The sequence below is a fragment of the Pinus tabuliformis genome, chromosome 2_2 (assembly GCF_031772625.1).
Source record: "Pinus tabuliformis cultivar Carrire ecotype Pingquan chromosome 2_2, CPIR1, whole genome shotgun sequence".
Lineage (NCBI taxonomy): Eukaryota > Viridiplantae > Streptophyta > Pinopsida > Pinales > Pinaceae > Pinus > Pinus tabuliformis.
This window is the reverse complement of record NC_142300.1, coordinates 1201182051-1201206261: the sequence shown is the minus strand read 5'-3', so window position 1 is coordinate 1201206261 and position 24211 is coordinate 1201182051. Positions and strand designations below refer to the sequence as shown.

General features: G+C 33.5%; 1 pseudogene; it reads left to right on the top strand.

Moving 5' to 3' along the window:
- Positions 1-21533, top strand: part of LOC149197804 (PI-PLC X domain-containing protein At5g67130-like) — a 150156-nt pseudogene extending 128623 nt beyond the window's left edge.
- The last annotated feature ends 2678 nt before the right edge of the window (positions 21534-24211 follow it).

The following is a 24211-nucleotide window of genomic DNA, read 5'->3' as shown; positions in this document are numbered from 1 at the left end:
CACGATAGTTAACGCCATGATCGGTGGTCGACTGAGGCAATCTGCAACATTATTGCTGCTGCCCTTCTTATACTTGATATTCAAGTGGAATTGTTGCAGGTATGTAGACCACTTCTGATGGCTATCATTCTGCAATTTCCCTTGGGTCTGTATGAACTGCAGGGGTCGGTGGTCTGTGTGGATGACCATTTCCTTCCCCAAAATGTAATGCTTCCATTGTCGGTAGGCCTGTACAATGGAATACATCTCTTTATCATAAGTGGGGTACTTTCGGACTGTGTCTGAAAGTGTTTCACTGTGATATGCCACTGGATGTCCATGTTGAGTAAGGACTGCCCCAATAGCATAGTCAGAGGCATCTGTCTCGACCTCAAATGGTTGTTGTAAATCTGGTAATGCGAGCACTGGTGCCGTGCAGAGGCGATCCTTCAACTCCATGAATGCCTTCTGTTGAGATTCAGACCAAAAGAATTTTGCTTTTGCCCCTCCCTTGGTGACTTGACTCAAGGGCCAAGAAATATGAGAAAACCCCAACACAAACCTGCGGTAGAAGTTGGCAAGACCTAGAAAGCTGCAGAGCTCTGTTAGAGTGGTTGGAGAGGGCGAATCCCGAATGACTTGGATCTTGGCTGGATCGACATGCACCCCCTGTTCATCAATGATGTATCACAGATACTGAACCTGGGTCATGCCAAAAGTGCATTTCTCCAAATTGGCACATAGCTTGTGTTGCCGCAGTGTTTGGAGAACCTGTCGGATGTGGTGGAGGTGCTCTTCCCAACTCTGGCTGAAGATCAGAATGTCATCCAAGTATACTACTACAAAGGAGTTGGTGAATGGCCGCAAGATGTCATCCATTAGCCTCATAAAGGTTGCAGGAGCATTCGTCAATCCGAAAGGCATGACCAACCATTCGAAGAGGCCCTCCTTGGATTTGAAGGCAGTCTTCCACACATCAGAGGGTTCGATTGGTACCTGGTGATATCCTGACTTCAGATCGATATTGCTGAAATATTTCGCCCCCTTTAGTTGGTCTAGGAGGTCATCAATCCGCGGGATCGGGTACCTATTACGGACAGTGATCTTGTTCAGCGCCCGATAGTCAATACAGAGTCTCCACGTCCCATCCTTCTTCTGTACCAACACGATCGGGCTCCCACAGGGCGATGAACTCGGACTGATGTGACCTTTCTGCAGGAGCTCCTGAATCTGCCTCTTGATTTCATTGTTCTCCAGAACGGAGCGATGATAAATTGGTCCATTGGGTAGCGGCGCACCTGGGGTCAGATCGATGGAGTGCTTGACTTGACAGTGCAGAGGAACCCCTGCCGGGGAGGTGAAGATTTCCTCGTACTCCTCCACAATCTTGTCCATCTGTAGTTGTCGTACCGAGTGACCCCGTCTGGAGGCCGCGACCACTATCTTCTTCTTTCCTTGAGGGCGTATCATCAGGAACACAAATTTCCTGGTTTTGGAAATGATCTTACTGCATTGTTTTGCAGTAATCAAAGAGATGGCAGCAGGTGGTGCTACCTCTCGTATCCTGAACAACTTATTTCCCAATGTAATAATAACAGCATGGGGCCTTGATTCATACACAGCATGTCGCTTCCACAAGTATGGTTGTCCTAGTAATACATCACAAAATTCAAGGGGAGCAATGTCACACAATACCTCATCCGTGAAGGGCTTGATGGTGTATGGAAGGCGACACTGTTGGCTCATGCGAAGATCTCGTCCTTGGTGAAGCCACCCAATGGTGTATGGTTGTGGATGTGCTGTGGTCAGTAAACCCAACCGCTTCATGACCTCTGCCGAAATGAGGTTCTTTTGACTCCCGCTATCAACAATGAACTGTATTGGGGAGCCATTTACCCACATCTGGGAGTGGAAGAGACGCTCCTCCTCCTCTGGATCTTCGGGTTTATTTTTCTGGATCTTTGCAGTGCAACAGTGGCGCTGGGATCCGCATCAATGATCTGCTTCCCTTTTTCATACCCCTTATCAGGTTCTGACTCAGAGTCGGAACATGCATATGATTCTGAAACCTTTAGCTCCGCCACCAGTGACTGCTTGGCCCGACACTCACTTGTGTTGTGAGTGGAGCTCTTATGGAACTCGCACCATTTTCCAGTGTCCTTTCTCGGCTTCGCGGCGCTGTTCTTTGCTTGCAGCTTCGGCTGGTTGTCTTGGGCTATCCCGCCTTGGCTTTGTCCTTTGTTCTGTGGTTTAGGGGCACCTTTCCCCTGCTTTGGATTCGCAGATCCAAAGTCTCGCTTCTTTTGTTTAAACTTCTGCTCGACCTTGACGGCATATCGGTATGCTGCGTCGAGCGAGGGGATGTTTAGGAATTGTATCTCTTCCTGGATGTACTTGTGCAGGCAGCCACGGTATTTGAGTATCAAATGTTGCTCTGAATCCTTGATACCCAACTTTGTGCGAAGGGTATGGAAAAGATTGGTGAACTCTGGCACGTCTTGGTCCCTTCCCTGCCGCAGCGTGGTCCACTTTATGTATTCATCCCGGAACGAATCCCAGGTGGGTGCGGCTGAAAATAGTGAGCCAGTACTTTCATCCTTCTGCTCGCAGTAGGTTTCCCACCAGTCCTTGACGTGGGGGGCTGCTTTGAGGAGAGCAAAAACAATCTTTTCCCGACTCGAAAATTCATGAACATAAAAATAACCCTCTAGCAGATTTAACCATTTATCTACGGCATCTACGTCTATCTAACCCTCGAATATGGGGATTTCAAAATTAACTTGTACCTTAAAGGGTGTGGCGTTTCCAGAGTAGCTGCTGGAAGCCGATGCGTCGCTTCTGGGTAGCTGCTGAAGGATCTGGGCAAAGTTGTCCATCATCGTGTTCCGTTGTCGCTCGAGGGCTTCTTCGAGCAAGATTTTGATGGGATCTCCTGCCCCCTCTTCATTCTTCTCGTCCGCCATGGGAGGCCGTCGGGATTTGCGAGGCTGGTCTTGCAAAGGTTCAACCAGTTCAAGCCCTAACTCCTTATATCCCGACCTTGTTGGGGACATGCAAAGAGAAACAGAGAAAAAGTAGACCGCTCTGATACCACTGATCCGGATTTAAACAGGAACGCAACAAATTACAGAGATAACCATATACACAAATATGTAGCGGAAATAATACTTCATTTCATTAATGGAAAATACTGAGATATGCTTACAACCAGAAATGGAAATAAAACCAGCTAGGGTGATGGTAGCTTATCTCTGAGAAGAGATGTGATGGCTACATGCCTCTGAACTATATTACAATGAGGCTCGAAGGCCTATTTATTGTTGAGAAACAATGGAAAACCCTTAACATTCCAAAACCTAACCCTAGGAGATGAAACGCCAAACTGTGGGCCCCGTTTGGGGTAAATTGGTACATCAACTTCCCGGGGTCGTAACTTTGGCATATGATCTTCGTTTGACGCATACAATAGCTCGTTAGAAAGATCTATCTGAGTACTATCATTGTTCAAACGGGCAACATCAGTCCTTTCCATGGATCCATGTTGCCCCTGGATTCCCCAAAAAACGTCGTTTAGGGCCTCAAAACGGCTCCGGAAGTTCAGGACCCGAAAAACTGCTAAAAATAGTAAGTTGTGCTACAATTAAGGAAACTGAAAATGCTGAGAAAGACAATGGTGGGGGTCCAGGTGGACTTGGCAGGTGGCCACCAATATCCACCTGGATCACCTAAATCATTGAGGAATGTGACACACAGGTAAGAGAGGCCTCTAAAATATAAGAAGGTCTCAGTATGTAACCTTTATGATATATATTTCTCCTCAAGGCTAGAGGCTATAGGGTCACTTTTCAGTATTGATCTTTCATACACCGTTGGACAAATTACTATTTCTGATTTTGAGGGTACTCGAGTCTTTATCGGGGATACGCCTAATCTTCAAGTGCCTCCATGATTATTATGTCTCTGAATATCAGGGCAATGGGAACGACCCATAAAATCATCTCCCTTAGAGGTATTATCAGTATGCATAACCATTCTATGATCCTTATACAAGAAACTATGATCGTACGTGAAAAATCCTTGGAGACCTTACTGTCAGTCTTTCGAGATTGGTATGTGTGTACCACCAATGCAAAAGGACAATCTGGTGGATTGGGGGTGTTGTGGAACCCAAAATTCTTTGAGCTAAAGGCATATAGATATGTGCATGTGTCATTTTCACTGGTCATGTGAAGGTTTTGTGCCAAAGGATGTGCTTTATTAACACATATGAACCTTATGATGGATGCAAACACTTTTGGGATCTTGTACCTCGCTCTCATTTATTGGGACTGAAATCATTGATTATTGTGAGGGATATTAATTTTACTATGGGTCTGGGGAAATTTGGGGAGATAAGTCAAAATAGGATAACATCTCTTCATATTTCAAGGATATGATGGATGAAAATTCCCTCATAGATTCTACGTCGATACCCATTGCCCCCACATGGAGGAATGGGCATACTAGTATCGATGGCATTTGAAACATATTGGGAAAATTCATCGTGATTGAATCTCTACTTCATGATCTAGTGGGGATTGGATCCCATATCATCCCTACATTTATCTTTGATCATTATTCAATCATGCTCTCTTCGGTTGGGGTTGGTATGAGGATAATCTATCGCTTGAAATTTAACCATAAATGGCTGAAAATGAAAGAATTTGAGAATGTAGTGTCCAAATTCTGGAACAAGGACTTGACACCTTCTGCAACAGATTCCATGTATTATGTATTTTATAAATTAAAATCCCTAGAAAAGGAAGCTTGAAACTGGATCAAAAGCAAGAACGAAGAAGAATACAAAGCTCTTTTTGAGATTGAGAATATACTCTAGTATTACAATGAACCTCGAGAGCCTCTCTTTTTCTCCAATCTATGTAGATCCAAAATTATAGAATTGGAGGATAAAAAGAGAAGGATATTCCTATCTCGAGAGGAAGATATCTAAATGAAGAGTTGGCCCATATGGGTTCATGCTGGGGATAAACATACAAGATTTTTTCACTTGCATGTTAATCACAAGAAACAAAACAACGCCATTAGGGAGATTGGGGATGAAGATAAACAATTACATAACTCTTAATCGGATATCAAACAAGCTGTAGCCAAACACTTTAGTGATATTTTCAAGGCACAATACGAAGCTTTTCCTTCACAAATGGAACATACAACACTTGTTCCGAAGATGTTTTGTAAGGAAGATAAATATATGTTGGAGAAAGCGATTACTAAGGAATAATTGACAGTGGTTTTAAAGGACTATATGAAAGAAAAGAGCCTTGGTCTTGATGGTTGGGGGGTAGAATTATTTCTACTTTTCATTGAGATGATGATTCCTAACATCCTGGCTATTCCTAAGGAATCAAGGGATTGTGGATAGATATCGAGGGCCATCAATGCCACATTCATTGCCTTAATTTCTAAGAAGGAGAAACCTAGGACCTTTATATATTATAGATCAATATCCCTTTACAACTATGTGTATAATATGATCTCCAAATTAATTTCATGTAGACTCAAGCTGGTATTGTCAAGGCACATTACAACTAGATAGTTTAGGTTTCCAGAGGGAAGACAGATTCAGGATGCCATTGCCATTACACAAGAGGTCCTACATTCTATGAAATCCTGGAAGCTAGAGTCATGTCTACTCAAGTTTGATTTGATCAAATCTTATGATTGCGTGGACTAGGAGTTCCTAAAACTAGTATTGATCAAAATTGGTATGTCCCCACGGAACATTAAATGGATTTTGGAATTCAGCAATAGTGCAAATTTTGCAATGATTATTAATGGACTCTTGACATAGTTCTTTAGGGAATATAGGGGTTTGAGGCAGGGATGTTCTCTATCGCTCCTCCTTTTTCTCCTTATGATAGATCTTATGAGCCGCAAGATGGGAGATGTGAGGGAAAAGGGGCTAATATCTGGGGCTCAAGTTACTAGACATTATGTTGTCACAGATTTGATGTTTGTAGATGACTTACTATTTGGTGGTGAGTCAACTCTCATAGAATGGACACATATTCATAAGATTATTAAGACTTTTGGAGAGGCTACATGATTATACATGAGCAAAACTAAATATATTATGGTATATGGAAACAGAGAGGCTTTGGTGATTAGGGACATTATTAAACTATTTGATATTGTATCCATACAATATGACGAAGGTTTTATATCCCTTGGTTTTAGATTGAAACCAAACAAATACTACATTAAGGACTCGGATTGGATGATAGACAAAATTTACAAAAAATCGATGGGTGGAAACACATATATTTATTTATGGGAGGTAGAATGATTATGTTGAAGTATGTGCTAAAAAATATCTCAGTATATTAGATGCATTTGTTCATGTTACCAAAAGAGATCATACACAGGTTAGAATCTATTATGGGTAGATTCTTTTGGGTTAGGACCAACCATATGGGGAAGATTCATTTCGTAAGATGGACAACATTGGCCAAGACAATTGAGGAGGGTGGCTGGGGGGATCATAGACCCATATACTTTCAAAAAGGAATTGATTATCAAAATCATGTGGAGGGCTATGATAGGATCCGGATTATGGTCACTCATTATTAGAGATAAATATATGTATGTTCAATTTTTCACATCCTGGATTAGAAATGGTGTGAGAAAGAAACCATGTGTATCTTACATCTGGAGCAACATGATGAAAAACGTGCAGTGGCTCTTGGGATTCATCTGTTGGGATGTTGGATATGGAACTAAGGTTGAGATTGGGTTAGATGCTATAAAGGGTATTTATGGGAATCACTCTTTATTTTTACCATTGCTTAATATCATACATGAGAGAGGAATATACCTCCTACACTAGATCCATCAACTTCACAATAACAACATTGATTTACAAACCTAGAGCAGGGTGGAGGAGATAGCACTAAAAGGTGTATATGAAAAATAATGGGAGAGTTACATTTCTCTATTATGCTCAGCAGGTATTACAATTACAGAAGAATATCACAATATGGTATAAGATGGAATGTCAAAAAGTGGTCGAGCGATGGTCAAAGATATAAATCGCATAATGCCTAGGGCAGAGAAGGAATTTGTCTTCCACATATGGTTCCAGGATGTTTGGAAATGGGATTTTCCACAAAAGCTCAAATGTTTTAGCTAGTTGGAAGTTTATGACCATGTGCTTATATGGAAGAACCTACAAATTTGAGGATTTATAGGTCTTGGCATTTGTCATATGTGCATGAGGGGGCTCAAAGATATTGATCATTTTCTTATACATTTCCCATATGTTGTGGTTGTCTAGAATGAAGTTCTTGATACATTGAATATCACACCAAGCAGACAACATCAGACCTTGGAATCTTGTCTACACTATTGGTTCATCTCACAACATCAACATCAAACCTTACCGTTTTATGTTATATGGTCCATCTGGCACAACATAAACACTCACATATTGGAATAAAAAGGGGTAGTGGTATGGGAAGATGTGAATAAGACAGTGGCATATTTCAAAAAAAATGGACCAACTAAGAGGTGATCTCACAGAAGAAAAAGCAGATTCAAAAACATTTGGAATGAATTTCCTGTGGGATATTTTGATGTGGCATGCTCATGGAGGAAATCCAAATTTGGTGCATTCATAGTACTAGAGTGTGGTAACTATTTACAATTCTGGTGGGAAGGAAGTCATGATACTAATAGTAGAGAAGATATTATCACTTTATGGGGAGTACTTGTAGTAGTGAAATGGTTGGGATTGAAGAGATTATAGGTATATGGAGATGCCAAGGGCATCATAGACTAGGTCAAGGACTATACTCTATTTAACCCTCCCATACTATCAAACTAGATGAAGCATATCCAGAGTCTGGTAAGTACTTTTGAACACATACAATTTGATCATATATACAGGGAGAATAATATGACATCAGATTTTCTTTCCATGTGAGGTGTCTCCAAGGAGTCTTGTAAGTTCTACTTTTCATTTTTTTGATCTAGATGTCTTGATTAATGTTGGCAACATTGATTATTCCTAGGAGAACGATGTGTGATATTTACCATTGACTATGTTATAAATTTTGGGGAGACACCTCGATGAAAATATAAGATGTAACAATCTGCTACATTTTGTCTCAATAGTTACGGATAATATGGTTTCATATGAATAAAAGATCTACATTTTACAGAATACATGATAGAAGGATAATAGACTAGTAGAAAGATATAAAAGATATACGTTTTTTAACTCATTAGTAATATGTGTTAAAATGATTGTAAACAAAATAACTTGTCTAATATATATGTACTCTCTTTTTTATCAATGAAAAATAAGTTTTTTTTTCCTTGGAAAATAAATAAATAAATTAGAAATGAGATGATTCTTATAGATGCAAAAATGAATATAGAAAAAGATTAGAATAGTGACATTCTCTAATTGAACACTCTTAGCATACATTTCATAAACAAATTTTTGTTGTTATTTTTCTTCTAAATATAACGGCTTCCCAGCCTAAACAAATAGCCTTCATCAAATTTCCACTTAATAAATAAAATAAATTAAATTCCAAACCTCTTTAATGGATATTAATATGATATTAAAATGAACTATATATATTAAGGATTTATAATGATACCCCATCTAATAATAGTATACTTCAAATGTGTTTAGAATCTCATTTTAAATTTTGTTTAAATAATTTTTTTCTAATATATTTGGTCCTCAAATTGAGTAGAGTTTATTGAAGTTACTAATGCAATATGTTAAATATAAAAACATAATTAATTATCTTTTAATTTTTTCAAAAATATTGTTAGATTTATTCAAATATATAATTTAATAAAAAGATTTAAAATAACGTAACAAAAACTCTACTTATTAAATTCCTAAATTGGTTGTTGAATATAGAACATCCAAATGCTAGGAATGTTTGTTTGTTTGATGTTAAATAGAATTCAATATATGAAAATAACAATGAGACAAGTCTTACAGTCAATAGTATTTTAAGAGTTCACAGTTTATACAAAAGACGGGCATGATATGTCAGTTTTAATCCGTTATTTGCTTTTCTTAAAAATAAGATAATCCTTTCTCGTATTGCGTATAGTCTTCAATCAATATTTTCCAAATTCAACCACGAATGAGAAGCAATTTAAAAAACAAGTATTGAGAAATGACTTGAAATGCTTGTGAAAACTTTAATAAATTTAATGTTTATTCAGTGGTATACTATGTGCAATCATTAAGTTTTAACTTATCTTTATTAATTTAAAACGCAGATAGTTAATTTTGTTAAATTATTTTAAGCTATTCTGAAATAAATTTTAAGGATATATTATATATTTAAATATAATGTTTTAACTTACTCAAATGTGCTTTATTTTTTAATAGTATGTATTTATATTTCAAGTCAGCAAGATAAATGCTTAACTTTGTTAAATCATTTCAACCTATTTGCGATATAGTTAAGTTTATGAATTTCATCCCTATTTCTCTTGAAAATATATAAAAGATAAGTGGAGAAATGGGATGAAGAATTAGTTAACTGACGTGGTAATTTTTGTTATGGCTAGATGAGTTAATCCTTATAACATTAGTTATCATATATTATATTTATAGATTCATTTCAATACTATGATTGAAAAGTATTGTTGAAGGAAATACATGAAATGGAAATAATTTTAGAAATGAAAATATAAAAACTAAAAATAAATAAAGAAAAATGTAAATAGAAAGCTATAGTCAATAAGAGAAAATAAAATATCAGCAATCTAGAGGAAAGAGGATTCAATGTTCTTACCTTGAAGTATGGGGTTGACTCCTTAGGAGGAAAACATAAATTATAGCTAGAAGAAACTCTAAAATTGATGGAAAAATCAAAATTACATGTACACATGAAATATATATATATATATATATATATATATATATATATATAAACTCCTACACTCTCATTAAATACAAACATGGCCTCAAATTCTACCAAGGTGAATTCTTAAAAACCTACTTCTCCAAAAATGTTTTTCCTAAAATTCTGGAAATACTTTCGTACATTTAAAGCCTTTGCAATTCATGACATTCTTTAAAATAACTAAAAGGTCATGCTACTCCAACTCAAACTAGATTCAAAGTTATATGCTCTAAATTTGTTTAAATTATTGATGAATTTCTCCTTAAAATTATAGTTTTCATGGTCCAACTATTTTTTAGTTTAATGATCATTTATAGAGTACCTTAATATCTTTAGAATATAACATACTACCTTGGTGGTGATGAGAGTAATCCTCTAGGTGTCATAATTGATGCCAAGGATGAAAATTTCATCTCATAAACTTCATATTCAAATTTGAGAATAACCCATTCTATTTTTCTTGTAATCAAATAGAACATATCAAATTCATCACAACATATTAAATAATATTGAAATGGTTTTATAAATGGCTTAGAAATGTCTTTAAGTATGGTAAAAGGGATGTTAGGTAGTTATAAAAGGAAACATGGATGAGAAAGGAATGTGTGAAAATGGTAATTTTAGAGTTGGTCATACCTCCCATTTGAAATGTTGCCTTGTGGAATAGAAATCAAAACATCAAAACTTTAAATCAATCTAATCATCTTCATTTCTACTCTTATCTACCATCATTGCATGAATCAATTTATTATTAGCTCTAAAGTAGGCGTTCATTTATTTTGTAGTCAAATTCATTTGAAAACAAAAAGACACATGAAAGCCCATCATGTTGATTCCTAATTTCACTCTTGGATTTACGACCCTCCAATTCTTGTTAAAGCTTTAGATGCTCTAAATGTAATTCTATTAGCAACCCCATCTTTTCTATAACCCCACCTAGACTCCACATGGTAGCATATTTTGGCATTTCAATGTTTTCTTTGCTACTAAAATTCCTATGTTCTTCTTCACTTTCTTCATCACTTCCTGTTTCATTCTCAGATATATATATATATATATATATATATATATATATATATATATATATATATTTATATATAAATAAGCCTACTTTTTATTTCCATGAGTGCTCTCCTACTAATTATCTCTTCAACGTTAGTACTATCCATACTAAGCATGTTCTCATGATAAAAAGTATTTCAATCCTTATGAATAACTTTATGTGGCAAATGCACATGGTCCTTGTGATGCTAAAATTTAACAACCTTCTAATAATGCATCTAATAATGAATAGCACAATGGGCATCCATGTTGGGTTTGAGATGTAAACAAAATTGTACCCATACCTTCATGTTTTGAATTATGAAAGTATATATAGTTACAATATCTACTTACATATACAAATCCTTAATTCATGTAAGACATGAAAATCCAAAGCATAAACTAGATTCTACTTAGCATGAACATATTGATTTGAAAGAATTGAAATTTTGCATCACCATAACAAGAAGACAAAGAATAAACACCTATGGATGGGTTTGTTGAAGTCAAATGGGCTACAAAGCCCCTCCATAGGATGGATCTTTGGCTTATTTGGTGTATTTGTGGCTTTGACCTTGGTTGACGAATAAGGTCGATAAGCTATACTAAGACGATCAAGAGGAATGGGCCCTAAAGATTCCAATGGCATTATGACAACATAATATTACATGTATGGATGGATGGAAGCAACAACCTTAAATGATTTATTTGTAGTTGTGTAGTGGATAACCTCTTTGAGATAGTGTTTCTTATAGTGGTTAAAGATGATTGAATTAAAGTTAAAAAGAACAATTAGGATTTAACATGGTCTACATATAATTGACATCCCATCAAAATAGTTTGGGCACATTGATGTGGGTTAGAAATAATATAATTATTGAATTTGAGGGGTAACACAAATTTCAGGCAGTATATCTGCACTATCTACACACATATAATGGGGGTAATATCTATGCTAGTCATTTTTGGTCAATTTAAGGATTTGACTACGCTATTTATGACAAGCTTGAGGTGATACATTATGGAAAGGGGTTGAAACGACCGGTATGGGTACCAATAGTGAGTTATTCATGTTTTTCTATTGAATGAACGGTGCAAGTGAGTAGTTTTGAGGTGATAACATAGAGATAGAGTAATATGTCCTCTATATGTAGTAAAAATTTCAAACTTTGATTTCAAGGCATGAGTGAGCATGAATTAAAACAATAAATGACAATCCCTATTCAAAATTGAGAAAAAAAGTGAACATCTAGAGTGACAATAAACCACATTGGAGCTTGACTTTCTTCTTCTTTTGGATTTATGAAGCATTCTTTAGTATGCATTAGAGTTAATGCTAAAGTGTTTTCTTTTATTCATTTATTTATTCTATCGTTGCTCCTATTATGGAATCTCTAATTGATATTTTTTTTGAAACATGATGGTTTTGCTAATAAAATAGATATGCTCTAAAACCCACCCCAACTCCCTGACCCGCCCCTCACAACCTAAAAATATTGGAATTTCCTAGGTGACATAGAAGGTAAAGTAGGTTTCCTTAAAAGATTGGGTAAGGAAATGATGAAGGGAAATAATAAAGCCATAAAACAATATTCAATTTTTCTTGATAGAGAAATGATTTTGATTAAAATTTTAAAAAAGAGATAGACATGCATAAGGTTTTTAAGTTTTCCATATGAATATGTTCTATCCATTGTGTGATATGTTAAAACCAAAAGTGATTCTCCTATAGTAAAGTTATTTGACCATATGCAATTTTCTTTGACTTCCCATTCCATCTCTTAGCTCTATTTCTTCATTCCGATGAGATCTGTCCTACACACTTACCGATCTATCCTAATGATGAGCCACAGTGGATGACTCGAAACATCGATTTAAACAAGTATGGATGCGAGAACTCTGGAAGAAAACTATACACAAAGTACTAATCACAAAAGCCTCAAAACTATAATTCTATCTCTTGTAGTTATTTGTAGAATGTTGGAAATTTGTATGCTTGAATGTGCACACTCTTATATCACTGTGTATTAAGAAAAACTATAGCTTAACATTTAGTAGGTTATTGTATGTGCACACTCTTATATCACTGTTAATTAAGAAAAAATGTAGCTTGACATTTAGTAGGTTATTGTATGAGTCTATACAAGAGTTAAAAGTTGATATATGAATGTAATGGATAGAAATTTTGATGGCGGATGCATGGTATAGTTGACATATGAATGAGTGGTAATATGGACTGAATGAAGTGTTGTGGAATAAATGAAAAGGATAACCTAAATGAAGGATGGACGGAGTAGAGTGTTATGGAATGATATATTATGAGAGATGAAAATAAGATTGAAGAAAAGGAAGCTATAACCAATGAGTTGCTCAAGGTTTACATGAGGTAAAATTTAATTAAAAAACATTGAGGTTGCAGACATGATTGTCAATGATGAAATGAAAAGACATAAATGATGTAAGTGAAAATTTACCATTTTTAAAGTTCTATGGCCTTCCTTGATCTTACCTTCCATATCATGCATTGTGATCCTTTCATTGCATTTGGAAATTAAACTTTGAATCGTGATATCATTTATATTATTATTTTTGATCATTAACTATGATCCATAATTACTTTATAGTTTAATCATTTAAGCTTTTTGAAATCAGGTGTCATGTAATTGATTCTAGGATTTCTTGAATTTCTACCCTATAGACTTGTCTACAATGTGTTAAAACTAGGAAATTTGAAGATCTATGATCATTGTCGACAAATTTTGATCATTCTTTATTATATATTAGAGACTTGTTTTCCTTTATAAGATTGAGACCTAGTATTTATTTTTTTCATGGTTTGATTAAATTTGATGTTCCAAGTTATTTTAATATGCATTGGATTTTTTTAGGTAGTAGTTTTATGAACATTTTAAAATTCAATATCGTTGCTTGAAATCTCCATTGAATAGTTATTGTTGATAAAAATTGGTGTTGAACTTGATTTTGATCTAAATATTAATACTTTGGGTCATTAGCAATAGTTATTCACTACTATGAGTGAGACTTTTCGAAACAATGTAATCATTCATTGTATTCACTTTCAGAAATATGGCTTTGCTTGACTTTTTTGTCTTGCATAATTGTAATTAAAATGATGAATCCATGATTTGTGGATTTTTGTTTCCTTTATATTCTACTCTTTAGTATTCTTTTAAGGTCTTGAATATAGTGTTCTAACTTGAGTTGTAACTTGACTTTCCGTAGTTATATGCATGAAAATGAGTGTTAATATATGAATTCATGTGTAACCTAATTTATGAGATGTTCAAATTACATTTTATATTGTAGCTTGAAATTCATACTTTGTTTTATTAGAATTTTAGGTTTTGGTAAAGCCAAAAAGTTTATTTTGATGCACTATAAAATGAAATGGACTCTCCTTGAACCTTTGTGTACTCCATGGTTTTAAGATTTGAAATGAAACCTTTGATGTCATGCTTGAAAAGCAGACATCTTTAATATATGCATGATAGTAAATGTATGCCTCTTCACTTATTTTAAGAACTAAAGAATGTACTTTGATATTGTGCCTTAGAATTTTTTTCATGCACAAGATGTTGCCATTTTGGGACCTTTTGTAGCAATAAAAACTTTGATCTTATAGAACTTATCTTGGATAAAGTGATACTTTTCCCTTTTTAAGATTACATCCTTGTGCTTTTTCAAATTATATTTTAATGAATAATGGGAGTGTATATTGATTGAGTTCATAGTTTTGTACTATAGTCCTTCATGTAGTGATCCCTTTATATTGAGTGACCATAGAAGTTCATGAACTTCAAATCTGTTTCTAGATTCATGGAAAATTTCTTGCCTTTATATAGCTTACAGTTTGAAATTTTGTATTGTTGTTCTCTTCCCTTGCAAGGTATGAAGTAATCTCAAGTTCTTGATGCTTAGTCCTTAATGATGAGTTGAGTTATTGATTTCTATTTAAGAGTTTAAATGTACTTTTCCTTAAACTATAAAAGGTCTTTAAAGATCTATTTTATCAAAGATTAAAACTTTAAGCTTAGAAATTCCTTTTTTTGGGTAGGAACTTTCTTCCATGAATACTAAAATGGAATTGGTTTAGAAATCCCATTTTAGTGGGAAGTCCCAATTTGGGAATTTGGGTGGTGGAACCCTTTTTTTAGCCATTTTTAAGTATCAAATGATTCTTTTTTGACTTAAAAATTTGCTGGTATATCTTCCAATGCCATGACATTTTTCTACACACCAAAATCTTTACAATCATGCAAAAATCACCTACATCAAAGCTCATATGCAAAAGTTATGTCTCATAATTTGATCTACTTTGTTTACCACCATGTCCCTAGTGGATGCCACAATAGTCCCCATTTCTTACACTCGAGGGGCTACCCACATGTGTAATTTCAATAAGATTCTAGAAGGTCAAAAACCATATCACTAATTGAGGGTTGAGAATGAAAAAACCTAAACCATGCTAACTATTAGGCTAAGCCCTTCAAAAGAAAGAGGGTTCCATTTTGTAGCATCATAGTTAGCATAAGATATAGGAGTGTGAGTAGAAAGCATAATAGAGGAGTAAAAGATTCTATAACACACATTCATGCCACAACCTCAAAGGCAACTAGATAGTGAGTGCCTATTTCTTCTGGTAGGTGCCTATTTTTTTAAGAGTGTGTGTCACTTTCTACGTAAATTTCTCACATATTTGGATTTCGAAGATAGATTTTGTGTTAATTTGTGTGGATAGTGTGGTTTTCTATAGATTTCTTTTATTTTCAGCATTAATTATTTCATAAATTCCAATAATAAAATAGTGATAATTAATATGAGATTAAATAAATTAATTGCTTAATCTAAAATATTAGAATCGTATAGATGTACTATAAATCATGAAAATAACTCTTATTATTATTTTTGTTATACAAAAATTATAATTCATAGACATTCATAAAACATGTTTTCTTAAATTACTTGTAAAATTTCATTGAATTAATTACAAATAATTTAACACTTTCTAATTTTTGTATAGCAAATTTAATATTATTAAAAACTTTAAATATTTATATAATACATGCAAATTATTAAAAAATGATAATAAAAAATGTAATTATTATTAAAAAAATTGAAATAATATGAAATCAAAATACATATTTTAAATATCTTCTAGTCCATTGATAATAATAACCACTTCCTTTTACCATATTTTAGTTTCAACTCTATTAAGAATTTGCAAACATTAAAATTGGATAATGATAATAATAATTAATCCCATTTCTGGCCTCCCCCAAAACCAAAAAGAAAACTACATAATAATTTATATTTACCATTGAAAATCCTCTCATAATATTTCACTCAATGACTACAAAATATGACAATAAATACTTACCCTCTCATATAGACATGCTACATAATATCACAATAAATTATTACTCCAATATTCATTGAAAAATAACATAATAAATTACTTTTTGAATATTTGTTTAGGCCACTTTTACTATTTTATTTTGTTTTTTCTCCCAAATCTAATAATATAATTGTTTTGTAAAATTATGACTTTTCTTATTAAATATATCTTTGAATGCATAAATAATTTCATCTTCATAAAAAAAACCCTCACCACTAAAATTATGTAGTCTACAAAATTTAAACATATTATTCTAACAAATTACTACCAAATGTTAATCAAAATTAACCTTAAAAATACAAAAACAGAAAAGAAATATACTACTCATTATAAATATATTTAAACTACTCTTCAAGTATTAGTTCAAATGAGTATCCTACCATACCATTCATAAATATATTTTTATTATTCAAAACTCTTAATTTGTAAGACTCTTTCAATTTTAAAATGTCGTGCAGTCTAACTACTAAGATATATATATATATATATATATATATATATATATATATATATATATATAAACTTTTAAAACCTCTATTTAGATTATATAAATTTTACAACTTAAATTTTTTTTTGAGCGTTTTTGCCTTTATTATACACACAATTTTATTTAGTTTTTTTGTTTTTATTATATTAAGCATTCAGTTTTAATTTGACTTGTATATTAGTTTTTGTTTGACCAAAATTTTATGTTGTTTATTAGTTTGTTTTTGACCAAAACTTTATGCTATTTATCCATAGTTTAACATTAGGAGTTCATTTTTTGTTATTATTTAAATTTATTTATTTGTAAAGTGATTGATTGAGGTCTTTTTATGGACTATGTAGTAACTTACATTTATCTTAATTACCAATTTTTTGTTTTTAAATTGGTTTCTTTTTTATTTAACTCTTTTATTTTGATTTTTTTTCATTTTATTATTATTTCTATCTTCATGCGTTATAGTTTTTTCTCCATATATACAGTTTAACATAACTTATTGTTATATTAAAAATATATTAAAATATATTTTAATAAATTTTATATATATATATATATATATATATATATATATTAAACTCTATATATGTTAATATAAATAATATTAGTTTTTATGATGACATTAATAATACAACATATTATTAGTTGTTTAATTTTTTGTGATGAATTATTTGTCTTTATTATTTTTTAATTTAATTAAGCTATATTTAAGTGACAGGTACTAGCTACTATGCAGCCCTTGTTTCTTTCACTTGTTCCAATCATACTATTAAAATTTACAATTACAATAATATAATCATTAAAAGTCAATAATCATGATTTTTTTATATTTATTATAAAGTAAAAATGGTTTCATTTGATTTTCTCCTTTTTCATTTTATCATTTAGAACTTTTCTGTAAATAGTTAGTTATAATGTTGAATAGAAAATGATTTATCCATTTTTAAGAGGCAGACAGCAAGAGTTAATGTGTATCTTTCCACTTGGGAATGCAGCCCTCAGAGATGCATGGAAGGAGGATTTGCACTATAAAAAGCAGTGATCTTCCTTCTTGTGATCTTCCTTCTTGTGAGTAAATAGTTAGTTATAATGTTGAATAGAAAATGATTTATCCATTTTTAAGAGGCAAACAGCAAAAATTAATATGTATCTTTCCAGTTGAGGGATGCAGCCCTCAAAGATGGAAGGAGAATTTGTACTATAAAAAGCAGTGATCTTCCTTCTTGTGAGATGTAGTTAAAAAGCTCCAGTGTTAAATAGAAAGACAAACTACTTATAAAATACAGCCAAAAATATCCAATCTTACACAGAATGGCAATCTACTTATAAAATGCTATCGCCAATCGCTTATAAGATGCAGCCAAAATACCTCAATATTAAATGAAAGAACGATCTGTCAACGTAATACAACCAAGATGATCCGTGAGATGATAATACAAACCAAATAGAGGTCGATTGTGGATCGATAAAATAATTTGTCGCCCACACGAGACAGTCCAATCTGGATAAATATCATATATTATATTTATAACTCATATGGTAAGACATGGAAGGTCGTGCCCATGTGCTGCGTCCATATCTATCTCGTCTGCCATACTTTTGTCTCGGCCACAGATTCCCATATTAGCTGCATTTCGTATAAATTAATGATATTAAAATGCACCACCTTTTTTAGGTTTTTAGGTGCTAGTGAGATGTTATCATAAGGCTTGAGCTAAGTAGGGAAGTTTATTGGCTTACGGAAGGGGTCTAGTCATTGACATGATTTAATTCAACTAAACTTGCCTTTCATGTTTACTCCTCTTCATAAAATTTGAACAAGTTATTTCGCAGAAATTAACACGGTCATTTTTTATTTTGTTTTAGGTATTTTACATTAAAATTTTAAAATTTAACCAATTATTTGGTAGAAATTAACAATACTATAAGAATGGCACTTTTTATTTTATTTTAGATATTTTACATTAAAATTTAATATCAATTGAATTGTCTTAAATATAAAATTTAAAATAAAAACAGTGTAAAGACAATTTTAAAACAATTTTATATTTAAGACAAAAACAATTTGATACAAAAATATTGTGAGAAAAACTTTAGAAAAATATTTTGAGACCAAACTTTATATTTAAAACAAAAATATTTTAAGACAACTTTATATTTAAGACAAAAGCAGTTTTAGACAAAAATATATTAAGACAAAAAAAATTATTTGAGACAAAAATATTTAAGACAATGGCAATTAAGAGGAAACTCATTTAAGACAATTAACAATTAACACAAAAGAATATCAATTCAAGATAATATTATCTAATACATGCAAAATTGACCCTCAAAGTGCACCCTAAGTCCATCAACTTGCCGGCTACTATTGTCTCATGCGTATACTGAAGCTGCTATTTCACTTACCATTCATGTTATTTTATATAAAGACAATGAATTGTTGAGTTCTTAGTTTTGTGGGCATAGCCAACTCTGAAGAATGCGAAAAATTTTCCTGGAAAGATTTCCGAAACATCAATTCCTCTTTTGTCCCTTTGATCTCTGTTGATAAGATTAGAGACAACTTGTCTACAATTCCTCTTTTGTCCCTTTCATCTCTACTGATACAATTAGAAACAACTTGTCTACAATTCCTCTTTTGTCCCTTTGATCTCTAGACAACTTGTCAATAGTTGCATTTGGGAAGTTTGCCCAAAGATTCCATGAGTGGATATGGGATAATTATATTTTTTATTTTTTTGAAAATAGATATTCAAACCACATGAAATTTAATCATATCAATTTATTTCTTTTATATTATATTTTTCCCTTTTTATTAATCATTTTTATACAAAATTAGAATATGCTAATTATATAATTTTTCTAATTAGTTATAAAATTAAAATATAACATTTTGAGAAGTTAGAATCGTCTTGTTCATGGCTACAATTGTGCTCTTACCCACCAGTGGCGTAGGAGGAGCTTGTTCCAGTGGGAGTTGTCAAGTTGTGGGATCAAATCACATTGCCTACATCTGCTATTTTAGTTGTAATAATCTTAGAATCAAGCAGGGAAGCAAGAGGGTATTCTCATTTGTTTCTCCCTTTCATTTCCCAATAGGTCCATGATATTTGTACAAAGGATAGTGACTATGTCACGGGTCTTAAATGCATATTGTGTAGTTCAATGGGCGACTCGAGTTACAAATGCACTAGGATTTATACTACAAATCCAACTTTAAAGGCATCATTCTCAACTTTGAAAGATTCTGATTGATTTTCATTTAATTTCTCTGCAAATATTTGATATTTTATTTTATTTTTGTTTAGGTGGGCAACCTACCTTTCAATAAATACTCATGGCTAATGACCCACAGTTCTTATGCAATCTTCGAAGAAGAATTGTAGATGAGTGTCCATAGATTCACTTACAATAACCAAGAAGTTAGTGTTATGGATTTATTAAATGTGTGTATGGCTTGTAAAATATTTCAGGTCAATTAGGGTATTTGAATTGTTGGGAATTTAGCCGAGACTTTAAGCAATTAAGGTATTTAATTTGGGGATTTTTTTGCAAGATGATGGTGTTAGAGGGCTAATGTTGGACACGTATGATTATGAGAATGATGTTTGGCTCTGTCTTTCCTTCAGAGGCAATTGCTACAATTTCACAACTTTTGTAGGTCAAAATCTCAAGTCCCTTGATTAACTACTACAATTTTTTTATTGTCTAAGTTAAATACATTTGAGGATAATTTTCCACATTTGAAGTGTTATTCAGGTTATTAGGGTGTTATTTTTCATTGTAAATCAATGCACCATACCTCCAGGTCCACATTATTCAGGAGATTTGAATTTATCTAAATGCTCAATAATATTGATGGTAACCGGTGAAATTAAAGCCTTAGATGTAAAGTTAAACCAGTCTGACTCATATTGAGGTCTATTTCATTTAATATATTTGAACCTAGCCATGGTAAGCATTAAATACATTGATAGATTACAATTGATTATAGATTTTGTCAACCTCATTTAAATTTAACTAAACCAATATTTAAATGTTTTGTTTATTTGGAATATGGTTCTGTTATAGATGCTAGTTGTGAATACATTAAAGGAGATTCAAACATTTATGCCAAACAATCCCTTTGAAATCATCACCATATTCATCGAGGACTATGTTAAAGCTACCAAAGGTTTGACCAAAGTCTTCACCGAAGTTGATTTGATGAAGTATTGGTACCTAATGATTGTCATGCCCAAATATGGTAGTGATTGATTCACTATGAGTGACATGGTCATGAAAAACTATCACCTTATAGTATTCACCTCAATAACTTCCAAAGAGGCCTCAGAGGGAATTTCTTATCAGTGGAACTATGTGGTGGAAAATCAATGTAAGTTTTACAAAACCTATCCCATGCCTTTAATGATGTATAGGAAGGGATTGATGAGAAGCTATTTTGGTAGAAGGGGATGTTGATTTGGTAGCAGGATCCAATACTATTCACGTTGAATCAAAGAATCTAAGCTTAAAATCCTAGTCACTGGTTCTCGAGAATTTCTTCCCAGATCAACCCATTGTATCCAAAGCCTACATAGAAAATTTTGATGCACTCTTAAACATTTTGAGCATGTGTCACCAAGCTATAGGAAACTGATGGGCTAATTTCTCAGTAGTTGATTTATTTAAGTGAAATTTATCACTTCATTTTTTCAATTTACATAGACCAATCTTTAACCTCGGTGGGTTTTATGACATACACATAGAGGTTAAATTTTATTGATCCATCTTAAACTAGGATTGTTACGTTCTCATCTATTTCTCATCATTGTTTTATTTTCCTTTTCACAACAATGTTCCTAAAGTGAAAGTGGGTTCAGTTTTTTGAATTTACACAAACCCTAATCTTCAACCTTAGTGGATTTAATGACATTCACAGAGAGGTTAAATTTTATTGATCCATGTTAAAATCGAATTGTTGTGTTCACATCAGTTTTTGATCATTGTTCTATTTTTATTTTCACACCATGCAATATTCATCGTAGAATGTTCTTACACATTCCATTTTCTGTGTATTGTTGAGATTTGAAACAAGAAATGTTAAAATTAGAAAATGCTAAAAATAGCACTGCTATAAATAGCAGTTCAGCCATTGGAGATCTTAACAATAACGGGTGAAAAGTGAAAGTGCTAAAAATTAACTTTTCTAAAAATAGTATTTTGGGATCACTTCTTATTTTAGTCAGTCCCTGAACTAAACATAGGAAGTAAAATTCGAATTTGATATCAATAGCAGTTTGGAAATTAATTAATTAATTCATCTTGAGTTAATTAGTAAAGGAAAATCAAACTTGAAGTCTATGTGAGGACATGCAACAGTTTCTACTTTGATTGAGGAATTTAACCTTCAGTTAAAGAGATAAGGATGAGTTGTGATATTGAGTTGTAATTAGTTGACTTAGTTTGACTTAGTCAAGTCCAGTTAGATTAATTTAATAGTTTGTTAAATTAATGAGAGTTCAGTTAGTTAATGATGGCATGCATGTAACTACTGTAATTCAAATAACTGAAGATTCACTCATGGATAACTCATGCATGTCAGTTCAGTCAAAGACCCAGTTGAGATCAGATGGAGGGACTGTGTACTATCAATTGCTAGGATATTCCTTGATGAATATTCCTTGCATGCAGAAAGAATATTATTCCTTATGGATTGCGCAGTTGGACCTGAGGTTACAGTGAGTGTGATGAGGCCAATTCACACATGTGATATCATTGGACCCCAATCAAAATTACACAAGGAAATAGGAGGCTTGGAGGGCTTGAGGAAGATATATTTTATGTTTATTGAGTCTGTGAGTTGTATTGTTTGAGTGTAGAGAGATCGGGATAGCTTGAGAGCTAATTCTTTTTATAACTCGAACAAGATTTCCACTTGTATGATAATACAGAGTTGGGGTTTTAGGCTAATGCTTTCCCTAGTGATATATCTTATGTGTTATGGTTGATTACTTCTCATTCTCAGTTATATCTATTCATGCTTGATGATGCTCATATCTGCTTAAGTTTCTGCAAAGTTTATGGTAGAAGTATATCAAGTATTATGCTTTAGGACATTGCATATATTATGTTGATCTATAGGTGAAAAATTTTACATGGTATCAGAGCAAAGGTGATCAAGGAAGAATAGTTGACAACCAGGAGAAGTATGAAGTTTGGTTATGAATATTGAATTGAGTTCTTATCACATCTATTTCACCGATGGCGTTCAGTGGTTTAAGACTCGAATATGCCCTTGGTGGCAATTCGAATTATATAGCCTGGAAGGCTCGCATGGAGGCAGTATTAGAAGATAACGGCCTAAAGGACTTCATTGATCAAGAAGTCCAAAAGCCGACTGATGCTACTCAACTGGCGGAATGAAAAAAGTGTGTGGCTAGAGTAAGGAGAATCCTCCTGGAGGGAGTTCGAGATCACATTGTCTCGAGCCTCCACGGGAAGGAGACTCCATTTTCGATGTGGAAAACATTGAAAGATCTTTATCAGAATAGCAGTAATCAAAGGACATTGGCGCTGAAGGACAAACTTCAAAAGATCAAGTGCAAAAAGGGCGACACAATCTCTACGTTCCTGAAAAAGCTCACCACCTACAGGGATGAGCTTGCAAGTGTAGGGATTGTGACTGCTGATGATGACATGGTGAGTCTAAGACTCCTTGATCTTCCTAAGAGATGGCATAGCTACTAGGACTCGGTTAATGGAAGAGAGAAACTGCCAGATTGGGAACAACTTTGGTAAGATCTGATGCAGGAGGAGATAAGGCGGAGCACCAGGGATGGATCTTCATCAAAACAAGATGATGAAGAAAATCTAGCTTTAGTGAGTAAAGCTAAGAAAGGGAAAGGGAAGGCGTCCCAATCCAAAACTTCTCATGGTGGGAAGAAGGTTGACAAGTCAAAGGTGTGATGCTTTCACTGTCATGAAGTGGGCCATTATGCTATGAATTTTCCATAGAAGAAATCTAATAAGGGTTCCTCAAAGGGATCTGATAGTGATGCACTAGCTTCACAATTTGAGCTGGATTTCTCGCTTATCACATGCATGGTTTCATCCATGGTGCGATGTGTTTGGTACCTGGACAGTGGAGCTTCTTTCCACATGTCTGGTGACAAGAATATTTTCAGTACATTAGAGGAGAAGGATCTCCAGATGCGGATCAAGATGAGCGATGATGGAAAACACTATGTCTCTCGTGAAGGTACAATTGTGTTTCAGAGAGCATGGTGCTCCTCTCATCCTATCTGTTTGTTAAATATGTACTAGGTTTGAAAAAAATCTTGTGTCTATTGCTATGCTAGAAGATAAAGGCTA